General features: G+C 28.0%; 1 protein-coding gene across 1 annotated transcript in view; it reads right to left on the bottom strand.

Annotated features, from left to right (window-relative positions):
• LOC142331493 (uncharacterized) overlaps window positions 1-16,301 on the bottom strand; it is a 138,769-nt gene that overhangs the window by 46,527 nt on the left and 75,941 nt on the right. The gene's annotated exons all lie outside the window — the stretch shown is intronic.

The raw sequence follows: 16,301 nt of genomic DNA, 5'->3' as shown, positions 1-16,301 counted from the left end.
TGTACTAATCTCCCGCCTTTGACCGGGGAGACTTTTGAGTCTTGGTGAGTGGCGTAGGTTAATGTAGGTAGGAAAATTTCCGCTTACTATTCACAAAATAGCGCGTTTTTTTCAGAATAGGTTTTTTACATTTTCAGGTGAAACACAGATGAAGAAACTATTTTCCATTAAATGCAGCTGACTAAAAAGATGAAGTTAGAAGATGTGAGAAATTATGAAGATTAAATGGTGCTGACTAAAAAGATGAAGTTAGAAGATGTGAGAAATTATGAGGAAGATTACTTTCATGACAAATGAGAATTAGAAAAGAAAAAAAATAATGTAAGCACTTTCTTGTCTTAGTTTACAGATTCTATTTCTAAGATATTTAATATTATCTAAAAATGTTATTCTCTTTATACAGGTATGTAGTTTTTATGTTCATAAATACAAATAAAAGTAATTAATTTTAAATGATACAATTATTCTGTTGAAATATTTAATTTATCATAGTACTGATATGATAAAATTATTCTATTTATCTGTCCAGACATTTTCAATAAGATTTGAGTTAATAAATGGGGTATTGATTTTTAATTTCTCTTAACAGTTATTAATTTTATTTTGAATAGTCTTTGCTTCTTTTGATACTGATAAATGTGGCGGAATTGTGTTGTTCCTGGATCATTTATCAATAAATTCCTTAATAGTGAAAATTGTTATGTTTAGTCCAGACAGAAAACATTTCTTTCAACTGTTTGTCTTCTGCCGGTAAATTTGAAAATATGTGAAAACCAGTGAATGAGCTGAAGATGTTGATGTTTCTACCGATAGTACATTGTCACTATATAGGTAAGACAAATTCTTAGTTTTATTCTTTTTAATTCAGTAAGGCTTAATTTAATACATTACACTATAAGAAAATATGGTACATTATTTTAATATTTAAAAAACTGTTTATCTATGCTGTAACATAGAATTCTCTATCTTGGAAAATCTACAATTGTGTTTAGTTGTAGTCTTGTTGGTCTGCCAAGAAATTTACAGAACTATTTTTTAACATAACTGAAGGGAATAATATATCCCCAATAGCAAAAAGATTATGAAAATTTTTTCATATAAATTAAATACATATAGTATGTGTTTACAGTATTACATGTCATTTTTCACACTCTTATCTTTCATTACAATGAATGATCTCTCCATCTTCTTTCTGCAGGTTGTCATTCAAAAACTTTCTTAAGCAAATAGTTCTTACTCAGCCTCATTATATGTCCATACAAAGTCAATAGTTTCTGCTCGATTTTATTCTTAAACTGCCACTTTTCACTTTCATTCTTTACAAAATTGAACATTCAGTGAAATCATAATATTCTACAAGGACCTACACTAAATTTCAGAATTAATTATCATTTGCAAGTAACCTCATGAAAACTGGACATAATAAAATGACATGTAAATTTTAAACATGCAGATAAAAATCGTGAATTAAACTAATTTAAATTATATAAATTTAAAAATATATTAAATTTAAAAGAAATAATATATTAGTTCAAGAAAAAGAACACAAATCAAATATAATATACTGGATACTCAAATTCCATAATGGATGGGTTTTCTAACAGTTTTATGACAATTGCCACTAACAATGATGTGTATTACTGAGGCTGAACTACATTTTAGAACTGAAAAAATCTTATATAACCATATTTCCAAACATTATTCAGGAAGCAAATCTGTGATATAACTACTATTTTATAAAAATAAGCTGAAGTTTTCCCAAAAAAATGTCTCAGTTTCAGCAAGTAATATAATTTTATAAATTAAATGCATTTATTGATATGAGAAACATTTCATACACCATTTCTTTATCATACCAAATGAAACTCTAAATAAAAAATTTCATGTAATATACAATTTTGATAAATTTTATTAATATAAATTACATTTGAAAATGTCTTTATTTAGAAACTTTCAGTGTAATCTTTTTACACTGAAACATTTTTTTAATATATTTTTATATAAAAAAATTATTTAATCTTTTTTTAAGTTAAATTTTTAAAAAAGAATGTTTTATTAACTGATGAGGGTAACCCTTGAAAGCGCTTTTATATAAGTGTAAGGTAAGAAATATTATTGAATTCTGTACTCCAGGTGGTAGACTTTTTATAATTTTGTCTTTGGTATAAAATTAAAAACACTTAGCACATTTACGGTAAGGAAATGCAAAATAACTCTTCAAAGAAACACATAAAAATAAAGCTGGTTAAACTGTTGTTCAGCTATTAAAATAATTCATACAATATACTCAACAAAAAATGTGGGTACTATTTTTATACCGTTAAAATTTGTTTATTCCATAATTTTTTTTTCTTCCAAAGGTTTATAAAGGAAATCATTAAATTATAATTTGTAATCAGCAAATTCAAGTATCTCGGGAAACCATCATGCTCAACATCTCTGAAAAAAAGCAATGAACAAATGAGTATGCAACCTGGAATTCGCATATCAACTCATCCAATTCTATGATCACACTTCTTGTATTAATGACAGAAGACTCAAAACCTATTCTCATACACATCAAAACCTAAAATAACAAAACGATCGATGATATGGGAAAAGATATGAAAGAAATAATCACTGATGAAGAAACAAAAACCGGAACACATTTTGAGACTGTCAAAAATTTCTAAAAAAAAAAATTTATTTAAATACAACTGGTATAAATATAAAATATCATATCCAAAACTTTATTCCCCATTATCAAATTTTCTATTTTCCTTTTTCAACAATAAAATGGTTTAATATTAGCAAAATACATATCACCCAATATTGTAATGTCTTAAATTAAATAAATTAACTTCAAAAGTGAGAATAAACATTGAAAGCTCTAATAATTAAATTTCTTAGTTTTAAAATACAGGATTTTGTAGTATTAAGATGAAAAATCCCAGTAATTTGCCGGTTCATGATTAAACCTAAGTACCTAATACATTCATCCTGTTATATTTTAACCAAAAATAACAAAATCTGACTCCTTGCACAATACAATTAAAAGATGTATAATATAAAGATTTGGTTTGCTTGGGATTTCTCCTGCCACCACCCCATTCAGTCGCCCTAAAGCATACCACAAAATATCTGTGCCACAAATGGCTACTGAGCATCTAAACAGTTTAGCGACCAGTGTCCTAAATAGCTCCTAGAGCTTACCTAACAGCATAAGCGGACTAAGCATGGTGCCATACACAACCAGCTTACGTGCCCCAACTGCTCACTTGTCATATATTTACTAAAATGGGTAGGCGCACCCTGTCAACAACTAAAAATATATGACATCCATAAATTAAAATTCATTTGTACTAGACAGCAATACCCTGCCACGCCTAGGCCACTGAATGCCAGCAAGTACCTCCACCACATTAAAGCTCTTGGAGCCTTAATTTGCTGGTGGTCAGCCATATATATCGTAATGTTAGCTTCCCACAGCAGTGCGGTAGGAGTCTTTCCCTTAAGTAAGCTACTGATGTCAGTTGAATAAAGCAACCGCATCAAAAAACTCCCACACTCGCCACATTGACTCAACGCTTGTGAGTGGCCAATTTTACTCTTGACCTCTAAGTTCCAGACTGGCCTGGTCACTGGCCCTCCCAAGAGCAGGGCAATCAAACATCAGATGATCATTTAACTAAACTTCCCCACAAACGCACAGTTCATCAGCTGCCAAGCGGAACCAAAACAGATATTGGTTTAAATTAACATGGTTGATGAGCACCTGGGCATCTGTTGCCCTTAAAAATGAGCTTGAGGCATACAATTCTCCTCAGATCTCGTATAAATTTATACACTGATGTTCACATAGCCGTGGTGTGCTATTCCAGCTGCCATGCATCCATCACGAGGCTCTGCTCAAAATAAAAAAAAGGCTTAATATTTTAGTAATAAAATAAATTTTGATAAAACCAATATTTATGGATATAACAGATTGAAAAAATAAAGATGGCCACCATTTTGTAATTTGAGAAAGTATTTAATTCCTGATTTTTTTCTAATTTTACAACTTTATTACCAAGACGCTTACCAAATATTAATGTAATTCGTCTGTCTGAACTTGAGATATAAATTTTTTCATAAAAATAACAATGTGGCGGACAGTGAGAGAACGAAGGAGAAACTGCCATTTTTCCTAAGGACATTTTTTGTTTAGTTTTACAAGTAGAATCTGAAAAAGTATAGCCAGCCCACCACTTTAGAAACACTCTGTATATCTTGAAAGTTATTTCTAAATACATATAGATCTATAAACAAGAAGAAAACTAAAGTAATGACATGTAGTAGAAATAAAGTTATAATACTAGTTCTATGTGTAGTAGAAATAAAGTATATTGGTCCACTGAATATAAAAATAGGATGAGAAATGACTGTGGAGATAGAATTTTATTATTTGGGAAGTAGAATTATTAAATATGGATGAAGTAAGAGCTTAAAAGTTTTTATAAAATGTTGAATAGTACAGGCGAAACGAGCTTTCAGTCAGAAATATAATTTGCTTACATCAAAAATTAATTTAAACATCAGGAAAGCATTTTTGAAAGTATATTTTGAGCGTAACTTTATATGAAACTGAAATTGGAATAAGTAAGGGATACTTCCTTTATAACACCTACAAAGCATTGTATATGAGAATAAACTTGATGGTTTCTTATGTTTTTTGAAATGAAAAATCTAATAAAATGTCTAAGAATTGAATCTACCATAGTCTTCATTACCATTAAATTCTTCATCTAAGAGTCACCTTACTTCATTAGTGAAATATTTTGGTGCTCCATCAAGTTGATAATACATTTCATTTTATTTCGCCAGTGAGAAATTTTCAGTCACTGTAATAAGTTCATCATTTAGAAATTCCAGATAATTTCTCATCACACATTGTTCTCATATGAAAGAGCCTATTAATTAGTTGTCAATCATGCCACACCAAACATTCATTGAAAATCATTGCTGGAAATTTGATTCAACTATAACATGTGGGTTTTCTTCAGATCACAGATTTGAATTACGTGTGTTGTTTTTGTAATTATGGGTAAAATAGCTTTGTCTGAAAATGGTGTAACAGAATAAGTGATAAAAATTATTGTTAACCCATTAAACCTTCAGTCATCTGGTTGGGTCATCAATCTGGAGGTGTGGTACTTTCTGAACATAATAATGAGTGTTTAAGCTGAAAGACTGGCACAGAATAGAAATGAATAGAGTAGTGCATTAAACCAAATGACTGAGACACATTGATCAAGCATAAATTACAAGATGTAATTATGTAATGTCTTTCTTCCAGGTCTGCCTCACGAAAAATAAATGTGTTTTACAAGATTGTTTGTCTACAGATATGGACAGGTTTGAGCGAAAAAAATTTCATTTCAGAATCTTTGTTTAAATCAATTTTTACATCTCATAAACGAAGATCAACATTAAAGCAAAAACAAAATTAGACTTTTTAAAAAAAAAATTGTGTTTTTAAATGTACGTTTTGAATTTTTTCGAATTGTTTAAATCTTAAGAAATTATGTTTTTATAAACACCTAGTAAATTAATTTTTCAGTTGATTAAAATTTCTCTTCTATTCGTTTTTTGTAGCTCTTTCTTAACTTTTTTGAATAAGTTTTTAAATTTTATTTTTTTATGAAAGAGTAAGGTAATTTCTTTCAAACGTTTTTGTAAATTCTGAATATTTTATTAATAAATTTCTACTAACTGGATTTCTTGTAACGTATTACATGTATATTACATATAGTAGCTGCAGCGACGTGACTCGACACGATATAACGAAAGTTAAGTTAGAAATTTAACTCTAGAAATTGATACTAACGAATCGGTATTTTCCGCTAGTGATCGGTACATTCCGATCCCTGGCCTACTTTTTGGTATAGTTCATTATTTTATAAAGAAAAACAATCACATAAATAAAAATAATATATTATTATTATATATTTCGCATACATATCAATATATATGGGATATATCTACATATAATAATACAAGTATACACCTGGCCACCACGAGACATGTACTAACGAATCAGGATTTTCCGCTAGTGATCGTACGTTCCGATGCTAAGCTAAGGAACACACACACACACACACACACACACACACACACACACACACACACACACACACACACACACACACACACACACACACACACACACACACACACACACAGAGAGAGAGAGAGAGAGAGAGAGAGAGAGAGAGAGAGAGAGAGAGAGAGAGAGAGAGAGAGAGAGAGAGAGAGAGAGAGAGAGAGAGAGAGAGAGAGAGAGTAATTTTTTAAAGGTGAAAAGTATAGAATTATTATATTACATTATTATATTATATATTACAGAAGACTGTTAAAAATATATAATCATTCCATTGAACCACTATTAGAAATGTTGAGGGCAATGTCTTTTTATTTCAAAATAAACAAACTGAAATGGTATAATAGTAAAGAAAAATATTAAGCAGAAAAAAGCTGTATTCAGTGAGTTTGTTATACTACTTCTGAAAAAAAGGTAATTTAATGTTATTACCCTAACATTTCTATCTCTTTTACCTATACACTCACATTCATATGCTGATCTGTTCTTAAAATAATCTCATTTTAAATATTCTGAAAAATAAATACTTTTAAATATTTTATAATATTTTACGCCGGGTCATGTACTTACAGTGAAAATTAAATCTAAAATGAGAGAATACCTTTTACAATTCAACCATCTAAAAAATTACCTGAGTTTAAAAAAATGTTTTAAACGTACTGTAAACATGAATAAACATGACTTTTCATGTTTATTCAAATTTTTTTTCTTACTCAAAAGAAGTAATTTGCTTTATATAACCTACTTGCTAATCAGTTAGATAATAATAATAGCAGTTGAAGCAGCTTAAAACAAAGAAATAATTAGGTTCAACCGAGAATAAATTTATTTCTCCTTTTTCCATAATTTCTCATTAAAATATTATTAAAATTAGAATAGTATTGACAGTAAAAATAGCAAAAAGAAAGAGTATCTCTTCACTTTATATTAAGTATTTTTCAAACTGTATCAGTTTAATTTTAGAACCTAATAAGTAATTAATTGTACATAGTTATTCTTTATTAAAGTATTAGAGAATCTTGGAGATGCTTTTAAGGTATGAGATTCGGTGAAGAGAACATTCTGATATTCACCTTCCCATGCTAGATAATGACCAATTATTGTATATATTAACAACTGCTAGTACATTTAAGCAGCTAATGAATGAAGGGGCTAAATTATAAGGATTTTCCCGAATTATAAGTGCCAACAGACCCCTCGGCAGATGAGCAATGGTGGGTACAGACCACCCTATTACCCTTGGAGTTTACTCTTGGAAATGAGAAAAAGTTTAAAGAAAGTAGAAAAAGGATAGTTAGTTAAGAAATGAAACTTAGAAAAGTTGAAGAAATTGGATGGAAAGAATTGGATAGGGAAAGGAACCAGAGATGTCATAGTACAAAAAGTTTGGATGCCAGCAGACCCCCTTGACCAAATGACATTTTTATCATCAAAATTATATTGCATTAGAGTATATTTGCTAAAAAAAATAAAGCTAGTAAAAAAACTTTAGGTCCTGTTTGACCTCCTTGCTTGACAGCTAGCTCAAATAATATTTTTATTGGCAATCTCAGCTTAAAAAACATAAAAGAAATTATAAAAAACTCAAAAAGTTATTAAAAAGTTCCCATGTTGTCTACATTAACACTAGATATAACTAGATTTCAAATCTTGAAAATTAAAATTTCTAAAAACTGACACTGTATACAAAGGTCCCCCATTCAGCACTGTATTTTTGGGGGCTTAAAAGTTTGTTAGAGTAATTATTAATTTCAATAAGTTGACCCATTTAGTTATACAACAAGGCTAAAAAAAATTATAAAATTTACTGAAAATATATGGGTTCTGTGAGACCCCTCTTGTCAGGATGGTATTGAAAATTAAGCCAAAAATGGGGATATATAAATATAAATTTAGTCAAATATTTGTGTCATACTTCAACATTTTTGCTCAACAGGATTTCGATATCAGGCAAAAACTTTTTACAAATGTTGTTGAATAACCCTCTACTCACAAATCCAATTGACTTAAAACTTTGGAATTTTAAATAAATACTTTCATTGTACTAAAGTTAATTTTTCGCAACCACTTTAAAAAAGTCCAATATTAAAAATGTTAAAAAATGCTCTCCCCTTTTTTAATCCAAAATGTAATACTATTAATTCCCAAAATACAGAAAATTTTTCATTTATTTTTGAAGACTTTTGTTGAGCTACTCTGGATGGAGATATTAATCAAAACACATGAATGTATGTACATACATCTGCTGAAAATTTCATTAACGTTTTTGTTCTTTGAGCTAAGAAAGTCTTGAAACAACACTGGCAAAAATTCCATACCCAAAATTTTGACTGATTGCTATGCTTTCCCTTTATATCTATGCTATTGCAGCAGCAATAAAATTAAAATTGGGAAAGTAAAAATTTGTTAATATAGTAACATTAACTTAATAAATAACATTTTTATAATCAATTTACACTGTGAACCGATTACTTCATTACATTAATTGTATTCTAAATAAATGTTTAACAATTAAAAATCAAAAAAAAGATTTACAAAAAAATTATCAAAAAAAAGATTTACAAAAAAAGACCTACAAAAAATTAACTAAATAAGAATAACCAACAACTTTAATAAAAAAACACAACATATTAAAAAAAAAATTATTATTTCATTAAAATTTAAACAAATTGCTGTCTATAAAATAAAACTGATAAAATAAATATAAGAAAAAACTAAAGTAATGGAAGTAAATTACAAATATCTGTAAAAAATTACAGATATTTGGGTTCTGTGGTGATAGAGAACTGGAAGAGCACAATGGAAATAAAATAAATATAAGAAAAAAAGTAATGATAAAACTACCACTAATGCTTTCTTTTTATAAATTTCAGGATTGTCATGGTTATATTCTTGCATGAATCATTCATTACTGACACAATATTCTGGATTATCCACATTCCAGTCATGGGCAACTAAATTATTTTATTGAAAATGGATTTCACTTGTATTATTTTTCAATCATTCTTAATTCAGGTCATGAGTAATATGTTTATTAATAATCTACTATGCAAATTCTGTTCATTAACTTTAAAAAAAGTAAAGCTATGGAAAGAAATAATGAGATACAGAATTCCAGAAAAATGTACTATGTCAAAATATACTGCATTTGTTTATTGCATTCACATTTAGCTTCAAAGTCTAATTTTTGGTGAATATTTAATTTTGTTATCTCTCAATAACAAAATCACATTTGACGACTGTTAGCCAAACATTTAGGTTATCCAAATGTTATTTAACAAGTTTATGGTTTTAAATAATTTTCTTTGCCAATCATCTTGGAAAAAACATAGAAAACAATTAATAGATTTGAGATAAAATATATTAATTATGTTACATATTTTTAATTATTATTCCTCAGTACTTTTTTAAGTTGTAATGGAACACAAATAAAAATGTAATACTAGTAAACTTGCTTTTATTGAGAAAATTAATTTGTTGAGCATCATGATGAAATTATGATTTAGAAAATCTTTTAAAACATTTTTATATATAACACTTCAAGATTAAACATTATTAACAATTCACCTTCTGTCATTTTGGAGCTAATTTTTCATTTCTTGCTGCAAGGAATCATTGATAGCATAGTTGTTAATGGTAGATGTGACAACAAAAGATGATAACCAAGTTGCTATTTTTAAATGTCATTGATTATTTATTGCTATATAAAAATGATACATGAGAAAGTTTAAAAAATTCAAAAAAGTTATATTTTTGGCTACTTGTAACCACTATGCTCAGAAAAACATAAAACCAAGTCTGGTTAAAAAATATGCAATAAATAAAAATGTAGCATTCATTGATTTTTCAGCAACGTGGAGAATTTGCAGGAAATGTTTTTTTTTTAATGGTAAGATAAGCATGTACGCATGTACTGAGCTTAATATAAATTATTACCAAAAAAACATAGTATTTGTGACAAATTTCATCAAAATCAGTTTATTCAGTCAAAAGTTATTAAGATTCAAACTTGTACATTGGTACGTGTGTTGGCGTGTTTTAAGCTAAGGATGAACATTACCTACCACTTTTTTTTGTTTTTTGAGGTTCCTGAGTCATGAAACCGTAAAAATGCAAAAAAAATTGATACCTAATTTTATAACTGATTACCGTACTTTCCTTCTTGCAGCATAACTCTAGGGCTGTGATGTCAGTAAGTAAAAGTTAGGAAACCCCTTTTTAGACAGAAATTTATCACAGATATAAAGAACACATACTCGCAACTTAAAATCAACTTCTTTCATTAATCACCTCAGAGTATTAGCAACTCACGCAAAAATATAAACCACAACATGATCATTTTATATACCATATAAAATTTAAGATTACAACATGCTTGAAAAATATAAAATTTACTAATACATTAAATTTACAAAACAATATACTGCAGGAAACAAAAATCTTAAAAGGAAAAAAACAACATTATAGAATAAAAAGGAATATGAAACCCTCTTTTAATCCTACAGTACATATGATCACGTTATAATTTGTAATCTAAACTTGGAATTTATAAACGCATTTCAATTTTGTGAAGTAATATGTACATTTTAAAATATCTATATCATTTTGTCATTTAAATGCTAAATTACAAGAATTGTGAGATATTCTGAGCTTCTTGGTAACACACACAAAGTAAGCACGCAAAGCACTTTCATTTCTGTAAAAGAAGTATCTTGAATACTTTGATTACAAGAAAACTGTTATCTAATTCTATTTGAATAAGTAATTTGTGCAACATATGATTATATGTAAAAATGAATAAACAAAAAACCTTTTGAGTTTTGAAAAAATGCAGCGTTTGCAGTTTCTGCTTCATTAGTGATTATTGCTTGAAGATGCATGATTATTATAAAAGTCTTCAGTTAATCTTTACTGTTAATGTAAAATTGAGATACCACATAATATAATCTGTTTTTGCATAATCCTTACTTTCTTCTACATAATTATTATCTTAGTCATTTAAATTATACTGTTCATCTCCATTTCTTTTAGGATGCATGAAAGTTTTCTGATATCATTAGGCTTTCTTGATCTGTTGATATTTTTATAAAAAGAGATAAAAACATAACATATACTACAGCATTCAAGTATGTGAGCTGCTGTAGATGTCATAAAACTGAAAATTCTTATTTTGATGAATTATAGATTATTTTATTTACTCATTAAAGACTCATCAACTGCATAGCATTTAAGGCAGTCTTCATTGTATCAAAAGAGTTCATTTACAATAGGGTGGTTCTTGCTTTGCACAGAGTGTAATTACTTAATTCGAAAAAGAATTATTAGAATTTGGACGATTCTCAATCTCATTTTCAAATGAATGAAATATTGTTTGGAATTTTCAGATAACTGATTGTTTTTCATCTTTGAAATTCTCAACTATTTGAAAACTCCTTTAAAAAAATGTTGTGTACTCTGTGATCAAATCTTTATAAGTTCCAAATAACAATACACCTCTTAACAAAACTAATAGTATAATAAATATGTCTTCAATGTAAGAACAAAAACTAAATTAATCTTATAGAAAATTACTAGTATTAATTACATACAGAAGCACGGAATATCAGGCTAAGTAAATAGTGTAGTTATTAACTGTACACTTGTGCACAGAAATAGAGAATTATAATGAGTTATTTTTTAATTATAACAGAAATGTTAAGTACCGGTAACTAAACTAAACTAGCATGACCAAAGATAAAAATTAATGACAGGAGGAAACTTAAAAATTGAAATTTTTGTCTAATTTTTTCTTTGGACAGCATTGAAAAGTTCAAATGGATACTATTAATAACACTACCAATGGTAACTCCAACAAAGAAGAAACTGCATAATTAGCTCTGAGTGGTACTTTGGAAAAACTTTCTATATAATTTAAAAGTGAATCATTTTTAATTTTTTAATAACTTCATGTAATTCTAATAACAGCAAACTCTTCTCTGTTTACACTCAGTCCTGCATATTTTAAATAAGTAATACGTTTTAAATGACTAATAAAAAACAAAAACCAATCAATATTTCTGTTGATTGAAATTGTTTTCTAACAGAATCCAAGTGATTTAATTCAATTATAATTTATATTTATGTTTAACAGCTTGATTAATATGAAGGAAGGATTACCACCAGTGCTAATTTTTCTCCCCAATTTAGTAAATTTTTTATATCCCCATTACTCATTTTAGATAAAAGATCTGTTTGTAACTGCAGTTTCTGGAAAAAAATTTAAAAAGCTGAGAAAAAATCGTATATTTCTTAGTAAATAACAAGACAATTTCATCTCTTGAAGCATATTTCATATTAAAATAAAGAAAAGAGTATCGAAAACTACTTAATAACAATAAAAATAATATGATTTCACTTTTCAGTTACATAGACTGATGAGAATTAAAAACTAGAAGATATTATATTTTCTAATTATAATATAAAAAAACTAATAAATAATTTTAAAACTTTAACTAACAAAATTTGTATGTATCGACATTAAAAAGAAATCCAACCTAGAATAACAAAGTAGTTTTATAAAAAATAAAAAAAAACATTTTACAGAATAATAAAATACTGGTTACATTGTGTTTCTAATTGGCTGCTCATAAAAATAATATTCAAAAAAAAATCATTACACAAACGCTGAGGATGTGAGGAAAACTTTTCTAATTGTATCTATAATATACATTGCACAAATTAATGCAACAGTGATGGTTTTTCATTTTAAAAAAAAAATCAATTTATCATATAAGATACAAACTCTTGTCTCATATCGTTAATGGAAAATTAAGTGACACAAAATCATTTTCATAGCAGTCAACCTTTAAGTATTTCAAGAATTTAACTGAAATTTTATTTGAGGTGATACCATATAAAAATATTGTAAAAATTAGTATAAAAAAAGTAAAGTAGCCTTTATTTTTGGAGAAGTGGAAACCTTTTATAGGCCCCATGTGGCTTCATACCCCCATAGTAGTGTAGGACTCCTTTGCAGATCTACCTACTAAAACCCCTCCTCCTCTACAACATGGGATGCCAGGCCCACCTTAGGTATTATCACAGCACCCCGTCTGTCTTGTCTCAATCTGTGTCTCCAATGCTGGCCCCATGCCTTGAACTTGTCGGGATTCTGTGTTGTTTTGGTTTTTTAAAATTTATACTTGCATATATATATATATACATAAACAAGTATATATATATATATATATTTTTTAAACTAGCTTTTTAAAGAGCTTAAGCTCTTGGAGCCGAAACGTGCCCCAAGAGAGACTCAGAGATAGTTATTCACTCCTGGACCATCTTCCACCAACTTGGTGCAGATGATTTTAACCAATATCATGGACACCATATGCCACGATCATTCAGTCTGAAGTATAGTCCAATGTTCCAACAATGTTCTCTGGTGAAAGCATGTTGAATGCTCCTGTGCATGCTTCCCTATGCTGCAGAAAATGATCGCAGATGAACACCGAGTGTTCCGCACAGTAATCGCAATCTGCAGAGCATCTCAGTGTTCATGTGCACAAGTATGCCTTGAAACATCCTTGACAGGTAAGGAACTGGGTCAACTCATACTCTAGAATAAGATAAATATTTAAATAAATTAGCTTAATGGCTTCAAAGTGGCAAATTTTTTGTTGTATTTATACTAGATTATATTTCATCAAAAGCATGACCCATTTAATAATCTAGTTATTATTTTCTTTAAAATCATATATGTCAGCAATTTAGATCTGCTTTCTTGCAAAAAAACCATCTTAATTATAAAAATCAGAGGAGTAAAATGAATAATCTATTTATAATTTGTTGAAAATGATAATTTTTTGTGTGTTCTTTTAATGTATGTTTTGTATTATTATGATAGAAAATTATACCATATATACAATTTAAATATTAAAAAAAATAGCAATGATATCTTTTTCGTATTTGATGATTTTTAAATATTGAAACTGCATCTATATCAGTAATTTTTCCCATTTTTATATGAATAACAGTTCCTTACAAGCTATCTCTAGTTGTTATAATTTACTTCTTCACCACTCAGTACTTCTTACGAAAGTTAAAATACAAAATTTTTATAAAATTGTATCTTAAATCATTGCTTTCCTTATACAGTTTATTTTTGTATTAATGTTATACTATCATTACAGGAACATAATATTCACATCAGAAGCATGTTTTAACTGACAAATAATTTAATGTAAGTTAACATAAACTGAATAATTATTTATCTTACATCCTATATTTTTTTTATCAGTTTTAAGGTGTAAAATAAAATTTTCATATGATAATAATTTTAAGCTGTTGTCTAACAAACTCTTCTTGTCATCAGACTTTAAATTTTTGGATGATTTAGAAATATCTGCATCAGCCATTCTTTATCTAAATTCAGGCCAGCAAGTACTATATTATATTTAGTTAAGACAAACCATATAATTTTTAGAAACCAGCATTTCACAAGGATACTCTTGTAATCCATTTATTACTCTTTTAGAATAATTAGATGACAGCAATTATTTGTATATATTATATTCTGGTCAACAGCTCTATGAAAAAGAATCTCGTACTCTTTATTCCAAGACTCAATAGCTAGTTTTGTGAAAACCGAAACTTTTAAAATCTAACCAAATATTTTATTACCTACAATTAACCAGGTTCTAAAAAAATGAATTAATTTACTAAAATACTGTACTAAGAAAAACATTTTTTTACAATTTAATATTGGTTTCATTTTTGCATTATTTTACACGGTAAAATTTTTGTATCAATTTATCCCCCCATATGATTGAATTTTTAAATATTAACTAATATATTTTTTTTTAATATTAATATTACTGTTTTTCCTAATATTGAAGTCTAGGCATTCCATGTACCTAACAGTTTTATATACATATAATAAAACTGAGGGCCTCCTAGTTAATAAATATCACAGCATAAATTAAACAACATAAAAATTGTAAATTTTGAATGATGTTTGTCTATAAAGAAACCATTTTTTTTAGAATTATTTTGTTTACTTAATGTAGAACTTAGACTTATTCCTTGAGTATAGTCTTCTCAACTGTTACGTGGTTTTCCACTCTTGGGATGCGTTACAGTATAAATTTTATGGAATAGCCTACAGGTCCCATATTAATTTTCTTTAATCTCTTTTATCATACAAAAACAGCATATTTTCAGTGATTTTCATCTTTGAAAACAGACAACATCTGACCAATTAGGATATATTATGCCAATAGTATACCCCAATATGAGAGTTAAAAACTCTCATATTTGAGATTACAAAAATTTTCAAATCAGAACTGTTGAATCCACAGAAGCATTATCATGGAACAGTATCCATGTTTTGTACGGTCTAGAGTCAATCTTGTGCCTTTCTCTCAAGTCATCTCTTTCTACTCATAAGTCATTTGACTCGTTTGATGTAATTCTCCATTCCTTTCTGTTTTAAGCTAACTTTTTAACTTCATCGTACATGTTACACATTACTAAAACACAATTATCTGTTTTATATATTCCAATATTTGCCTTTTTCTACTGTTTTATTTTTTACATATCCCTCTACAACAAGATTAGCACTAAATCTAGATGTCTTAATACATTACCCATTAATCTAATTCTTTTGTTACAACATCATAAATTTCTCTCCTCTCCTGTTTGTCGTAAAATCTCTTCATTTTGAATTTTATTGATCCACCTTATTATTCAAAATCCTTCTGTAACATTTCATTTGACAGAACTGTTTTCTTTTTGTTTTTTTTATGGTAAATCTTTTATTGCAAGATAAATGTTTGGCTAAAACTTTGATGTAATTTCTCATTTAAGACATTTGCTAACAATTTTGCTTCTCATTATCTAATTATTTCATCCACTCTTTATGAAATTCCTCCTCTTCTGGTATATTGTATTCCTCCATCTTAATAATTAATTTGTAATTATCTTTGTCACATTTCATAACCTTTATTTTATTCTTATTTAGTGCTAATTCTCATAATAAAAAGTGTAAAACAACTAAAGTACAAAGTTTGTTTTCTTAGAAAATATGGTCAGCAGTAAATAAAAAAATTATATTTCGTAAAATCTGTGTAAAAAGCAAAAACACACTCCTATAAAGTGGTTTTTTTATTCCACTCAAAGAAATATCAACAGAGTTTGCTCTTTC

This window comes from Lycorma delicatula, chromosome 10 (genome assembly GCF_047948215.1).
Source record: "Lycorma delicatula isolate Av1 chromosome 10, ASM4794821v1, whole genome shotgun sequence".
In the NCBI taxonomy this organism is placed as follows: domain Eukaryota; kingdom Metazoa; phylum Arthropoda; class Insecta; order Hemiptera; family Fulgoridae; genus Lycorma; species Lycorma delicatula.
Note: the sequence above shows the minus strand (reverse complement) of the source record. Positions and strands in the feature narration are given on the sequence as shown.